At 37.1% G+C, this 16313-nt stretch overlaps 1 protein-coding gene and 1 long non-coding RNA gene across 2 annotated transcripts in view; one reads left to right on the top strand and one right to left on the bottom strand.

The window, feature by feature from the left end:
* HS6ST1 (heparan sulfate 6-O-sulfotransferase 1) overlaps window positions 1–16313 on the top strand; it is a 187570-nt gene that overhangs the window by 160298 nt on the left and 10959 nt on the right. The gene's annotated exons all lie outside the window — the stretch shown is intronic.
* Window positions 5445–15305, bottom strand: LOC148113099 (uncharacterized). Its single transcript, XR_015728618.1, has 2 exons — window positions 15110–15305; window positions 5445–8384 (listed from the first exon to the last, which is right to left on the bottom strand). It is a non-coding gene; the product is annotated as an uncharacterized LOC148113099 (long non-coding RNA).

The raw sequence follows: 16313 nt of genomic DNA, 5'->3' as shown, positions 1-16313 counted from the left end.
AACGTGTCTAAGCCCTTAAAATTCAATTAAAGCCTTCCTTTGCCCTCTGAAATTAATGAATGTATCTTTGAATTATTTTAGCTCTGTCATTTTGTTTGTCAGAGCCTAAAGCAAATTGCAGATTACTGAGCAGAAGCATAACTAGTCATTTGATCTAGAGTTGATCAAGCAAGAAATGTAGGTTTTATATAACTTAAATGGTTTACATCAGCCTTCTTTAACTTGATGTCCTTGAGTCAGTTGGCTGGGAACAATGGAAGTTGAAATCCACAGTATCTGGAGGAATGCTGCTTCTAACTGCCTAACCAGTTCTACAAAAGTGGACTCATGTGTGGAATAATTTCTGTTGTACCATTGGCACACTTTTCTATAATATAGATAGTGTACACTCTTCCCCACATTACTTCAATTGATTTTTATTTATTTATTTGCTTTCATAAGCAATGTTTATTGCTTATGAAACCTGGAGTTTAATTGTTACCTAAGAGATGTTAATAATGAAGTCATTGAAATTTTTAAAAGTTTCAGATCAAACAGATAACAAAAATTTGTATATTGCTCTTCTATATTTGGAAAAAGCTGGCCTCCCAAGATCCCACATATGGGCTGATTTAATAATTTCACAAATGTTTCTGGTAATTTTTTAAACTAACCTATAATTGCAGTTTCTAGTTGTTTTATTTTTAAATCTATATTTTTATTTTTTTAAACTGTGCTATTACAACATTTTACTCCTGAGGTTCAAATTATCATAAGATGTCCCTTCAGTGTACCTGGCCTGTTCGTTTCAGTTCTGCTTCTTTTTATTTATCTGAAGCCCTAGTTGCCTTGACTGCTTGTGCTTATCCTGGGGAGATTCTTGGTGCTTTTCAGTTCAGCCTCTCGTCTATTTTTATGTTGGCCTCTGCACTTGTCTGCAACTGAATAATATGAGGGATGTTGCCTCTTCTCGGAGCTTAGTTGCTCAGGGTCAAAACAAGCAAACAAAATAAGTATTAGCATAGAAAACTCCAATCCCAATGCCTAATCACTATATTCCTTACATGGCATCTTTGCTGCCGAAAGAATTGAGCACTAATAAATATGATTTAATCCAAAGGATCCATTACTCAAGGCTTATTTTGAATATAAAAATATTTGTATGACAATTGTGTTGTAGCTGTTTCTTTCAAAGCTTTCATTTATGCAATGCTCAGGAATCTCTGGTTTGGGGGAAATTTAGAAGATGAATTGAGATGAGATGTAAAGGTATATATGTTTGAATGAATGAATTAATTAATTGCACTGAAACAATTCAAAATAGACCAAAGCAAATACTATTTTCTAGAGGAATAAAAGGAATCCAAGGGGAGATTCTGAACTAACTTATCAAATTATGGATAATTTGCAGAATAATACAAAGTCATTTTAGGAAAGGCAAGAGGATAGCAGTAGAGAAAACACAAAGGACCACAAATGATGGCTGGCTTGTTGCTTGAGGAATAGTTAGGCGCATTTTTTTCCACTCCAGTTCTAAATTGGCAGATGTGCAGATACACTCATGGGTTAGCTGGCTAGGCAATGTTCTGGCAGTCAGGGAGGCATTGTGTGTATCTGCCGTTCCATGTGAGCAACTAATTTAATCAGTGGAGAAAGCACATATCCTTTAATTTAATCAAATCGAGGAAACACATTAGACTTTGACCCCTATACAATTTTTCAAGCCATTATTCTCCTGCCTAGCAATCTCCCAAGCCTCTAGTTTGGCTGCTTTTTCTGGAACAAATTGATTATTTTGCCCAGGTGCCATACCAATGTCAATGAAAAATACATAGCAAAATTAAATAAGCATAGAGAACCAACAACTCCAAGCTCCCTGTGACAAAGGGAAGGAAGAGAATGACCCAATGTCATTCAAACATTTCCTGCCCATCTGAGGCCCAGGGTTAGTTGCAGTGCAGTTGTTCCCTCCTCTTCCAAAACTGGAAGATTTTGTTTTTCCCTTCAGTCTAAACTCTTTCAGTTAGAAAAAAAGTTGCAATCAACAGCTGTCTTTCAACAAATTCTGTTGCACATGCTATTAATATGTAGACTTGAGGTAGAATTGTAGGAATCAATAAAGGGAATATCTGAACACTTCTATTCTTAACTTTCCGGGCATTTTGACTTCAAAGGGAACAAATTATGTTACAAAATAATAACAAATATGTAGTTACTTGGCAAAATGTAAGACCTCTTTTCTGAAAAACAACTCATGGTTGTGGTATATCATCAGGACCAGAAATATATTTCTATAATTTGAAACCTTGACAATGGGTTATTTTTACTCCATAACATTTGAGTCCATGTGAATGGCTTTTTAACTTTTCTCATAGAGAAAGACATGTGTTATATGTTAAATCAAAATTGGTCATTCATATGAATTTCTTGTCAGAAAGGTCTGAGAAGAGGCATTAACAGCAAATTTTCTTTTCTTTTCATGGCTTTTTCTTGGGAGAGTAAATGGTATGAATGATCAGTTAGACTTAGAATAACTTTATTGTCACTTTGAATGTACACTAATCGGCATACATTAAAATGAAATTTCTTTGCATAGTTACAATCTTACCGTGTTTCCCCAAAAATAAGACCCTGTCTTATATTTTTTGGAACCCTGAAATAAGTGCTTGACTTTATTGCCATGCCCTCAAAAGCCAGATTAGGCTTATTATCAGGGGATGTCTTATTTTGGGGGAAACAGGGTATGTAAAAACAAATTTATTTATTAATGCAACTTTGCTGACATCTGATTCAAGACCTTCTTCCCTATTCCATTGGCTAGCAGTGGAAGAGAGTCATAATACCCACCTAATACTCTGGTGGGCACAAGGCTGCAAAAGACAATCATAGAGAGACAACTGCCATTCAGGTGAGTTGAATGAAGCCACAGGCAATATGACAACCAGCAATGGTAAGCAGTGACTCCAGTGACAACAAATCTGTCATTGTTATATCAGATGTTTTTCAGGTCATATCATTTGTCTTTATATCAAGTTTGAAAGTGCAACAATTCATGTGATAATAAGATTTTTCAGCAAAAATTCCTGCACATTTTCAATATTGGTACACTCTGGGAAGTTAATTGATTTGACCAAAATATATTTTAAAAGGCAAGCTATAAAACAACAATTTGAACTTATATGGAAAAAGACCATACGAAATAGAATTTCCTCAAATATGCTTGAGGGTTTTTTTTAAGTGGAAAAACTTCCTTTAAAGTACATTGTAAGAGAAAGAAAACAAAGGTAGTACCAATAGTGATATTGGTGCAATTCCAAAACATCGGGAGCATCACTTGAACACCTTTGGCATTGATAAGATCACCATCGGTCAATTGCAAAAGGCAGCTTTACTTGGAACAGTTTATATCCTGCAATTATATCTTCAACACAGTTGAACAACCACATTTGCCCATCCCTAGTCCTTAGGAAGAATTCCCTAAAAATGGCAAGTCCTGTCAAAATATCTGGCACTGTGACCAACCATAATAATGCCATGTGCTATACTTGGTTTGCATCCAACTAGAATGGGACAATTCACTATAGCCAACTCACCACAGCCAATTCACTGCAGGACAACTCTACATGGTCAACTTGCTGTGGGGTAATTCAACAATTTAATTTAATTATTTAAAATAATTTTTTAAAATATTTTAATTCTTGTCATTCACATTTCATGTCCCTCCTTTAATTATTCTGTTTCATGATTTCTTCAATATTAATGTAACTCATACTCTGTGGTCTTCTCCCGTGGCGAGTTGGCTGTGGCAAGTTGTCGTAGACCCTCATTCAACAATTAAGTGGAAATGAAAGTCACTGAATTCTTTGTAAATGTGCTCCTTCACAATTATTCCTGATTGTTAAAGGCCTACTGGAATCCTAGGAAGAAACAGGACGATTTTTCTGTCATAACCAGGAACAATGTCTTCTGTTTGCCCAAAATATAAGTTGTTCTGAATGAACTGCACAATTGTATTGGCATTGTAGACAAAGCTACCATCAGGAATGGGGCACTACCTAGATTTAGCAGCTGCAAGGAATTGACTTACAGAAAGTGGGAAGTTATTTTTAAAGCTAACACTCACACCAGCCTAAGGTAAATAAGCCTCCAAATGCCTGAGGTAGTTGCTGCTGCTGTTTCTCTCCATTTCAGCCGAAACTCTGCCACTTATAATCCTGCTATCATATGCTTTCTTTCAACAATTTTAAATGCTATTGTTGCACACTCATTCCAGAGGAACTCTGCATAGCCTGTGATATCAAGCAATAGCAATGTATCACAAAACTGTAAATGTTAATTAACATAATGTGAATACCAATGGCAGGTCTTATGATAGTGTAACATACCAAGAAATCCCCCTGGAGAAAATTTACTTGTTTGGCTTCATGAGTGCCCAGTGTTGCTGGCATAGCACACAGTTGATATCCAGACGTGCCTTGACACCAGTTGGTCCTGCTCATCAGTACTTGTCACAAGCTCCCTGGCATTTACTCTCCTACAGCTGAAACGTGTTCAGGAAATAGAAACAGATTATACCTTCTCTCCCGTCCCCCACCCAAGCCAATTATATTCACTTCGGCTTGTGACCTTACCATGTAAGACACATACCAGCCCCATGAGAACTGAAGGAAATGCATTGTGCTACTATGAAATGCTGCAATCTTTTGACTCTTGGAAAAGCACTGGAGCATGTTCCCACAGTGCAATTTCACATCTGATTATCAGAGTAACGAAAGTGCCATCTAGTGGATGTTTGCTTGAATATGGCATTTTCAATTATCTTTTGAGGTATCCTATAGCTAACACTGATTCAAAAACATTTTAGTGGCTTATATATGATGCCTTTCTGGTTTAATAATACTTGATTCTATGTCAGAATATTTGATTCTATGTGAGAGAGATAGAGAAAGAGAGTAATAGAGAATATCATCATTCAAATCTCAATTTTGACTTTTTTTTCCCCCTGATGAATCAACATGAACACGTTTCATGCTACAGTGAGATAAATTTATGACAAATGACTTGGAGGGTTCTTTCATACACTCATAGCTGTAGTATTAAAACTCAGTCACTAGCTCAGTCCTGTTGCTATTAAGTTGCTGCAAAATTATTTATCTTTTCAGTTTCACATAGTTCTTATTTCTCTTTAATTTTTATAAGATCAATTCATAATGCAGTCTCGTTCTACAAATCTGTAGTTCTCTAAGCTGAATGGAAAATTCCAGCAGTCATTACATGAAAACATACTGGAAGTAATCGATTCTTAACAAGATGAAATCATTGATTCTATGATAACTTGTACAATTTCATTCTTTATTAGTAGCAATTGGATTTTAAGTAGTGAAACAAAAAGTAAGATTTTCTGTTCTCTTTGAAGTAATCTATTTTCCTCTCGTCCTTTAAAACAAAAGATGGATTCGGGCATATTACTTGGGGAACCTGGGAATTTTAGTTCCCACATCTTTATTATTAATTCTATTCTTAAATACATTGACTTTGTGAAATTGCATGGAAATACAAGTCTCAGAAACACTTAGACAATGCAATTATAAAACCTATTCTAGAGTGCACCCTATTGAATCTAGTGAGATATTTTGGAATAGAGTTAATAATGAAGTTTGTTTGTTTGTTTATTAGATTTATATTGCCACCTATTCTCCATGGCGACTCAAGGCGGCGTACATAATATAACAAACCACATTTAAAAAACAGTAAAACTCATAAAAAATCAAATAAATTAATGTAATAAAATCACCCTGATTCTCGCCCCAGCAACAGCCGAACACACGAGCCATTTAATGGGCTCCATCCCGCTCTGGGTTTCCCAGGCCCACTGGCAGAACCAGGTCTCAGTGCCTTCTGGAAGAGAATTAGGGTGGGGGCCATTCTAATCTCTGGAGGAATGATGTTCCAGAGAGAGGGAGCCACCACGGAGAAAGCCCTTCTTCTGGGTCCCACCAGGTGTATGTCCCTCAGAGATGGGACCCGCAGCATTCCCTGCCTCCCAGCTCTAATGGGTTGGGTAGATGTGACCGGCAAGAGATGGTCCCTCAGACCATCTTGCAGTCAGACCAATCCAATTTCTGTCCAGACAATGTATTAAAACATTTGTATGCAAAATTGTAATTTTGTTTCAGACTGTGATTAATAAAATGTTATCTGAAGGCATTTTTGGGCTTAATACCTATGTATGATCTAATTTATATAATGCATGTTATACATTAACAGAGGTATCGAACTCATGTCATGACATATCGGGACTTTTTTCCCGTTTGTTAAACCGGGCATGAGCGTGGCCAGCTTGTAATGCATCCAGCCCGGGGGCCCGGAGTTTGACAGCCCTGTTCTAGAACTTGTGAGACCAACAAAGTAATATAGTTATTGATAGGAATATCAGTGTATGGATTCAATAACATGTTTACAATTCATTATACATTATCAACCTTTTCCCTTTTCCAGAAAGTTTGTACCAGCATCAGCCAGCTGGTCTGCATCTGTTCAATAATTATATAAGTACATGAATTGCAAGTAAGGCAAGGAAACCAACGTAATGAAATATTTTTATGCAACTGAACAAAAAGCATCATTCTCCTTTCTGTTTTGAACAATAACTGTTAAGGAATTGCATGTATCGCTTTAAAATGTCTATAGAAGAAAGAATTGGCATCTAAGTAAATTATATTGCTCTGGTTCTTGTTAAATATCATGCAGATATTTTATTCCATACAGGTGATCTGAAAGCTATGTAAAATTAAAAGGGGAAATATGTGAATGAATCACTTCTATATTTCAACCTTCACTGTGCTTAAAATTGTTTAGCTACTCAATTTTGCCACTATGTTTCAGAAGATGTGATGATGATGTGATGATTTGATGTGATGATTCTTAAATTGGACAGTATATATTATCTAATTTATATATCTGACCATTGATTAATTTAGATGCCTTGATTCCAAAGTACCATTTGGCATAAAGCAATTGGATATTCCATATTCTGTTCAAAACTGGAAGTAAGCTTTAATTTCCAGACAAAATATATATTGGTATTTTCAAACAAATGAAGTTTAAGTATTCTGTGGAAGAGGAGGAAAAGAAATAGGAAGAAGGAGAAGCAGGAAACTGTAGTATATTTTCTGTACTGAGTATACATTCAGGAAGCAAGGCTTTTGTTATTCTACTAATCAGTACCTTTGCTAGAATCAGTTCGCAGTTTGTTTATATCTATTTGCCTTCTAAAAGAGTCCCATATTTTTCCATGACATTTTTAAGGCATGGTTCCAGCCATTGTTTTGAACATTCTGTAGATATGTCCCTTTATTTTGACCGGCTGACTGAAAAAACACATCTGTGCTTTTTGCTTAGATTACATGACTATTGGTTATTCCTATTGTTAGCATTCAGAGTGACAGTTTCTAGAGCGCAAAGTGTATCTCTACGTACAATACTCTGTCTGCATCTTGCTTCTACCAAAAGATAAGTACCACTTCTCCAGAGTTACAATACTGTTTCCACCAAGTCTTGGTGTATTCATCTCTTTTATATCAACCACTTTAAAAAAGGTCATGTGGATCTTAATTCACTAAACTCTACAGTTTAGCTTTTATCCATTTTAGTTACTCTGTCTACATCTTGCTTTTACCAAAAGATAAGTACCACTTCTCGAGAGTTACAATACCCTGTAACTGCCAAGCCTTGGTGTGTTCATCAATCACTTAAAGAAAGTTCATGTGGATCTTAATTCACTAAACTATGCAGTTTAGTTTTTATCCATTTTAGTTAGTCTGTATGCAGATTCCTAGGTGATGTTATTTAGAAAAATTGTCCACTTGTGGTGATCAGTCGTCCCTTCTTAAACCACTGCAACAGCTGTCTTAACTGTGTGCATTACTGTGTATTTCAGATTATTGTTGCTTTATAATAAATCATTCAGGAACATTTCCTAGCCTTAGAGGAAAGATCTGATTTACAGCACCATCTGGCAAATTTATCCACACCCCTCCCTCTTTGTTTTATTACAGAATGGAATATTTTAATTTGACAGAAACTGATACTATGACAACTAGGATTTCTGCAGTGGAATCTAATAAGAAAATAATAAGTGCTCTGTAATATCTACATCTGGCTTATATTTATACTTGCCCTAGAAGAGGAGTCTTTCATTAATACTCGGTTTAAAAGATGGGAAAATAAAACTTTGAGATAGTTACCTAGGATCCTTAAAGAAGTCATGCAAAACAAGAGTCTCTCTACAGTCCGTATAAACTGTTACTGATTTGTTTCGCTGAGGTTTTTTTCTTTGATTTTGAATTTTGGGCAACTTGCATGGCACCTTCATAGATTTTTCTCCACATTGTTCTCTCAGTACCCTGAAAGGTAAGAGTAAAATAAAATGGCCTGACTCTCATATTAAATCATGCTAAGCCATGGTTTGTTTATTCATAGCTAACTGAATATATCACAACTGTTGTAGATCTCACAATATGCCATTGTTATGCCAAGTCCCAAAAGTTAGTTTATAAACAGTACATTATCTGGATAAACATAATAAAACAAAAGCAAACCACATTATGGTTGAATAAGATGTATGAATCTAATCAATGTTTAACCCAAGGTCACATATCATGGCTTTAACTGAGTAGAGTCTTAGTCTTTCTGAAAATTCTGCTGCCAGATACTGTATTTTAGACAGTAGCTTCTATTAGATTCAGCCAATGGTCAGGGTAATAAGAGCTATGTGTCTTTGGAAAGCTTCAGATCGAAGAAGGCTATTATACTTACTATCTCATGTCTCTTTCATAAGCCACTCTTTTCTCATTACTGCATAGTTCAAGGAGGAGACCCAATCTATAGCATTGCCTAATTCAGTATTTACTTCTGTTGAAACCAAATTATTAAATATGGAAGCAGTATAATCTGATAGGAGTTTAGAATTCCATAGGAATTCCATAGTCATCTATAGCAGAATATTTACTTGACACATTATATACTAATTATTATGGCAAAAGGTTTCTTGTGTTTCTGGTCCTGATTTGTTCATTAATCTAAAATGTAAAGAAATGATTTGGATGTAACAGAAAATTGGATTGTTTGAAACTGGAGGGATTTTAACATTTGTGAGGAACTGGGAAGCCTCAGTTTATTTCTATAGTAAAAATTTTATCATTTAAATGGACCAGGTGTTATTGAAGCAAGTTTGTCTCCTGTAACATATATACAAACAGTTCAACATCTTGTCCAGACTTTGGAAATAACCAGTAGGGTATTCAACTTCTTTGATCCCATCCATCCATCCATTTTCTGCTCCTGCTACTTCCCTTAGTCTAGTGAGCATAATCATTGTTTTTTCTGGAACATCATTTGCTTGCCTCAGATAAGCAAAGTATTGCCAATCATTTTGGCATAGCACTTATTCATATTTATACATTTTGGAATGATCTACATTGTGAAAGGTTTTCCTGTATCAATAAAACACAAGTCAATTTCCTATTTGTTCTCTTTTGCTCTCTCCATCATCTTAGCTATCTAATCTCACATCCTGCCTTTTCTGTTCATTTGGCATTTCTTTCTCCATATATGACTCTCTTTCTTCATAAGATTTTAAGCAAAACTTTGTTTGCATGAGAAATTAGAGCAGCATTAACATACCAATGAACACTTAGTAGTGCATGTTCACTTGCAACTCTCTTCTATGGGATAGACAGATGTACCAAACTCAAAGCCACAGTTTTGCTTTGCATTTGTGAATACTTAGCACTAACTGTTTTTTTCTTGCAACTTTAAGTGGTTGAGTATTTGACAGTTGGTCTATTGCCTGTCGTATCTCACTTTCTAATGGAGTCACTTCCCAAACTCTTTCAGCAAATGTTCCTGTCATTCTGTAATCCCCTTTTTACAGAGTTTCAGTATAGCCTTTCCAGTTTCCTTTAACCTCATTTGCTTCTGTCAGATCTTGTCTGTGATTATGTTTGAGTAATCCTACCTTAGCTGTAAATTTTCCTGCAATTTCTCTAATCTTCTTTTAAACTATCTCTCTGTTTTTTACTTATTATTTTCTCTATTTTTTGACATTATTGATTGAGCTATCTTTCCTTGTCCTTTCATACTTAACACTGAAAGTCAGTATTCAGTCACATTCGTCTATATTTTTGCCCGAAGCTTTCATCCTTCATCTTTCCCTAGCTATCATGATGCGTTGTTATGAAAGCTACTTGGATCTTTCTTCTCTGAAATTTTGGGAATATTTTTCTGTTTCAGTTTTCATGAATTCTCATATCTTTCAATTGCTCCTTTGTGCTCTATTGCATAATCTAAGCATACTGAGTCTATTCTTTACATTGATCTTATATTCTATGTTCTCTATATCATCCTTTGCTGACACAACTATTCTTTATAATTATTTAAATTTATCTTTTATATTTGGTAACACTAATGTGTGGTCTGTTCTGTAGTCTGTAATAGAATTTCTTATATCCCTGTTGTGGTCGCTATTTGTGGTCCACATTGATTTCAATGTGGAAAATCTACAGTGATCTTGCTTAAAACAAGTGTTGGAAATAAAGAATTCTGTTTATCTAGCACCTTCTAAACTGTCTTTATCGAGCTAAATCTTCCTGTGATTCCAAATTCTATTTTTTCAACTGATCAACCATTGTTAATATTATATCCTTCTTGAATTTACAACAAAACACCTCATGCAGTTTGCTAATTAATTTGTCACGATATCTATGTTTTTGAACTAGGCGTTGGAGAATGTTGTTAAAAGTGCCATCAATAATCAAAGAAATCAATCAATCTGGATTTCTCACTAGAGGTGTAAATAATCATGCTCAAATAATTTGGGCATGTGAAGATTAATAATGCTGGGAAAGGGGGAAGCAAAGAGAAGACACCAACAGCAAGATGGATGGGCTTGGTTTTAGTAGCAAAGAGTGCATAGATGGGGCATGTAAAAGACCAGATTGGAAACAAACCAGCTTAGAGAAAGTCTGAATATGTGTCTCATAGAGTCCACATATGTCATCAAATCACTATATACTGATTTTGTAACCAACAATCAAACAGTATATTTATTGGAAGACAATTTATTACATACTTTTTCTTTTAATATATTAGCTTTAAGTGTTTTATTTTTATACAAAAATCTGGCCTTTGACTATAAATAAAAATTGACTGATACTTTAATTATGGTCAGAAATCTTGAATGCCTTTAGAACAAGTAGATCTTGTCTTTATTGGATTAATTTGTGTCTTTATTAAACATATTTACATAGCCATCCAACTCACATATGGGTGATTCTGGGTGGTTTACACATTAAAAATCACAACATAAATCACAACATAAAACCCTTAAACCATCTCCCTATAATAGCAGCAACCCATTCAAATTAACCATATGATTGATTCCATCTCCATTCAGAATGGAGTAACAAATGTGTAACAAAAACACATTTATAGGGCTTTTTTAAAAAGCAACAGGATGGGAACCAACCATGCCTGAGGGAGGGGAATGATGTTCCATGGAGGGGATCACCACCAAGAAGGCACTTTTTTGTGATCTATATGTGATTATAGTCAAACAAATAGTTATGTGCAGTGGTGAAATCTAAAAATTGTTGCTACTGGTTCTGTGGGTGTGGCTTGATGGTCATGTGATCGGGTGGCCATGGCCAACTTGATGTCACATACGTCACTCATTGTTAGAGACAGGAGCTGCCCATTCTGAAGCACATTCTGCCCTTCTGAAGCCCCCAATGCTTTGAGTTTCCCTCTACCATCTGGCTTGACTGCCCAAGCAAATCTCAGAGCCTTCTCTTGCCCCGCTCTCCATCCCGGAGGGCCGCGCATCCCCCCCGCCAATCCTCCATACAAACTACCCACCCTGTTCTGCAAAGGCAGAGCCCCACCTGCAGGGCAATCCAAAGAGTGGAGGGATATGCTGCAGAAAAGGCCGCCTTTACCCATGCCTCCCGTGCCGGCTCCATGGGGCTTGGGGCTCTGAAGCAGCCGACTGGATTCCAACCCAGCCACCTGCTTGCTCTCTTTGACCGCCTGTGCCACTCCAGGAACTCAGCCCACGGAGACCAGTGCTCTGGGGGAAGGAGGCTCAGCTACAACGATGCTTGCTGGCGGCAAAGAAGCAGAGTGAAAGAAGCGGAATCCCCCCGTGTGGGGAGAGGGCCAGGCCCGGCCGTGCCACTGCAGAGCCCGCAGTGCTTTCCCTTCAGCCTGGGCGGCAGCGCTTACCCAGGCAGGCCAGTACAGGTAGTCCTTCATCTTGGCACTCCCTTGCCTGCCACTGCCGTTCTCGCTGCCCTCCCTCCCTGCCTGGCTACAGACATCTGCCTCTCCGAACAACCTCCCGAAGTAAGCCTGCCGCCGTTTGCTTTCATTTCACAGCGGGACAAGGAAGAAAGCAGTGGTGCTCCGGGAGGGCAGGAGGATCCGAGACAGAGTGTAAGGCAAGCGGGCAGCAGTCGGTCAAAGGCCCCGCAGAAGCCAAGCACACCAGGCCCAAAGGGCGAAAAAGCCTCGCCATGTCCCTCTGAGGAGCTGAGTGCAGTGGGTCTCCCTCCCACCCACCCACTGCCAGCGTTGGCCTTACCTTCTAGATCTTCTGCTGGCATATTCATTGTCAGGTTTCGAGGTCATCTCAAATAAATTGCATTTCAAACAAAGTCTTTGAAGAAAAACTCCCATTTATTAAGCACGACATTCTAACTCCGACTCTATCGCAGCCAACACTGACTTCCAGATCCAAAACCCTCCCTTTCTGTTCCCCACTCCCCTGCATTCATTGGCCATCTTCCAAGTCACTCTACCCCTAATCTACTGCTCCAGCTCAAAGGAATTTCCCCCCTCCCATCCCATCTCCTAGGGGATATTATTTCCAGGGAAAATAAGTAGGTGAAAAGTCAAACGTCCCTTTCCAGACGCCTCCGCTTCTCCTTCTTATGTCAGCACTAGAGTAAATGCAGCTTGAAGTGCTGACACTCATGCTCTGAATCATATACTTATTTGCTTTAAAATCATCTCTTCTGGTCTACTTAAATTCACTGATACCTCCCTTTGCTATTTTTTAAGTCCTTGATTCACGCTTGTCACATGAAAAATGTATCATTTTCCTTGGTTCATTTTTCTCACATTTTCCAATAGTATATTTAAAATAAGGAAATATTTCAATGCTGACATTGTCAGTGATCTGACATGCAGCTTTGGTCTGGGTACAATATTATCTGTAGAATACCTTATCGAAAATTGAGCATTGTTTCTTAGTAACTATCATAATGCTGTCCAAACTTGGAGATGGGTGGGTGGGAGTTCATATCTGTCACCCAAAGTCATGTTATAGTCCCAAAAGAAGTAATATTTTTTCCTTCTTAGCTTTTCGTAGATTGGCTTATTTACACTTGGTTTTAGCCACAAGACCAAGAAAGCAACTTATTTTCACCGGTGTGGTTTATTGGTGTGGTTTAGCTGTGATCTTTGGATCACAGCTAAAATTTCCAATTCTTCATCCTCAGAAATATTAATTAATATAAATGTATATACAACCAAGAAGATTGGGAGCTATTTGTATATAATTGTAGAAGAGCAGGCAGAGATGGGGACAGAGTTAAGTGTATCATTAGTTTAAAGTCATTGCATTTTCACAAGCGGTTCAAGTCCAATCTCTCCTGAATTCCCTTGATCCTTATCTTGATGCCATTTTAGTGTTGAACTTTAGTTAACCAGATTCTGTATAGAGTTGTTCTCTTTTATGGTTTTTATTTTGCTAAACAAATTTTAATAAAAACTATTTAAAAAAAATAAAAAATACTGTCCTTATTGTCGATTTTAACCTTTTGACCTGGTGCCTGTGGTGAAATCCAAATTTTTTTACTACCGGTTCTGTGAGTGTGGCTTGGTGGGTGTGATGTGGCTTGGCGGGTGTGGCAGGGAAAGGATACTGCAAAATCTCCATTCCTACCCCACTCCAGGGGAAGGATATTGTAAAATCCCCATTCCTGGGGGAAGGATATTGCAAAATCTCCATTTCCACCCCACTCTGGGGCCAACCAGAGGTGGTATTTGCCAGTTCTCCGAACTGCTGAAATTTTCCACTACCGGTTCTCCAGAACCTGACAGAACCTGCTGGATTTCACCCTTGCCTGGTGCTATGGGAGCAACTGAACCAATGTATTCTGCTGAATCAGAATGTGGCCTATGACAGTTTCAGCCAGTATATGGTAGGATATGATCTGTGTTAGAAGAGTCCATTCATGAAACTACTCAGCATTTTATATAATAAAAAATCATTTTTAATGTTGCCAGGTGTACCACCAATCATTTTTTAAAAATGGACTTTCAGAAAAATACAGCTTCTAAAGCATTATTCACTAAATATGCAAGAGTCAGTTACTTCTGGTAAGGTTAAAAAGCCATAGGAGGGAGGCTGAATGTATTTTTTTTCATGACTTAAAGAAACAGGACATGGTTCGTCTCCCTTTTGTTCATTTCTGTGCCAACCTTTTCTTTGTGTAAATATACAAGGGAAATATAAATATAAGGAAAATGTATGGGTTATTTTTATTGACAATGTACTTAAAAGGCTTTCATTGTTAACTTTGTGCATAGCAAAATCAAGAAACCAAGATTTTAATGAGCACCTTCTCAGAGAAAGTACATTTATTTATTACCAATTGTTTATTTATGTATGTGGGTAAGTTTGTAATATTGAAATAGAAAAGGTGGTTGATGAGAGAGTGGAGAAAAAAATGGAAATTGAATGTTGTAATTTCAAATGATAAAAGAGACTTCTAGAATCCCTTTTCTAGAGAACTTAACATTTATCAAGTATGTTTTTGTATGTGTGGAGTATTTATTACCTCCTTTGTTTATTTAGAGTATTTATAACATAATGTGAGATCATAATGAACTGAGAATTCTTCTCATTTACAAAACACTGTCAAAAGGTGGAACAGTGGCATACAGTTCCAAATATAACTTTTTCTCAAGATATATATTCTTGGCAGGGTATTCTGTCAAAATAACCTTTACTGATCATCATTGTTCTATGGAATGTACCTAAAATATCTCCTTAATATAGTAATACCTGTTAATATCTAATGTGTGTCAGGTCAGACTTCTTTCTTGGCATTCAGTTATAATGCAATTGAGGGCATCAGCTGGCATTTTAGTTATTTTCTTCATGGTAATTTGTCTTCTCAACATCTTCCATCTACTGGGAATTGATTATTTCTTGTTTCTTCCTAGCCATTATATATGATTTCATATGGCATATGGCTCTATGGTCTTGAAATACATAAGCATACAAAAATATTAATTGCATCAAAGATTTTTTAAAAAAACATGGACATATTTTAGCAGACTGCTATATTTATATACCAGGTGTGAGACTCCATTTAAATTGGTAGGCTGTCTGATTTTTTTTTTTTTGATTTTTTTTGATAGATGAGTAACTTCCTGTTACCATTCTTTATTAAATGATACTATGCCTAAAGTAGGATAAACTTGAAGAAATAATCAATCACAAAGCAAAATAATTTCCTTGATTGCTTACAAGAAGCCTTCCATGTTTCTTATTGCAGGACAAAAATCAACATAGGGAAGTTTGCTCTAAAGTCTAGGCCAGGAAAAATGCTGCTGCTTATATTGCTAATCAGACACCATGAATTCGAAAAATAAATATTGTAGTCTAAACAATTGCTTTGTAGATTGTGATCTAGACAGAATTTATTTAGTTATCTATAAATGTATTTATTTAATTTATATCCCACCTTTATTATTATGACTTCTATCCAGGCATATATTATAATATTCTACCTATACAGGTAGACCTTGATTTACAACCATTTGTTCAGTGACTGTTCGAAGTTACGACAAGGCTGGGTCAATATGGTTGCAACTGGTCTCCAGAGTTCCAACTGTCTCAGTATCCCTGGATCATGATCTGGGCACTTGGTGATAGGCTCACACAACCAGTTGCAGCACTCTGTGATCACATGATCGCCATTTGTGATCTTCTTTGCTGGCTTCCCCAAAAAATTAGTGGGGAAGCCAGCAGGAAAGGTTGCAAATTGCTGAAGTAAGACTGCCCCACTGACACAAACACCCTCACCCCTTCTGTGCTTGCACAGCACTGGCCACTCACATACTCCTGTACCTTGCACACCTTCCTGCACTCCCATACACCTTCCCAGATCCTCGCCACAACTCTTTCACATCGTCTCACATTCCCGTGGATCCATTCCATGCCTTCCCCATGAACCCTCAGATACCCCCTCCAACTCCCTCAC

This window comes from Pantherophis guttatus, chromosome 6 (genome assembly GCF_059756535.1).
Source record: "Pantherophis guttatus breed Tessera chromosome 6, ASM5975653v1, whole genome shotgun sequence".
In the NCBI taxonomy this organism is placed as follows: Eukaryota; Metazoa; Chordata; class Lepidosauria; order Squamata; family Colubridae; genus Pantherophis; species Pantherophis guttatus.
Note: the sequence above shows the minus strand (reverse complement) of the source record. Positions and strands in the feature narration are given on the sequence as shown.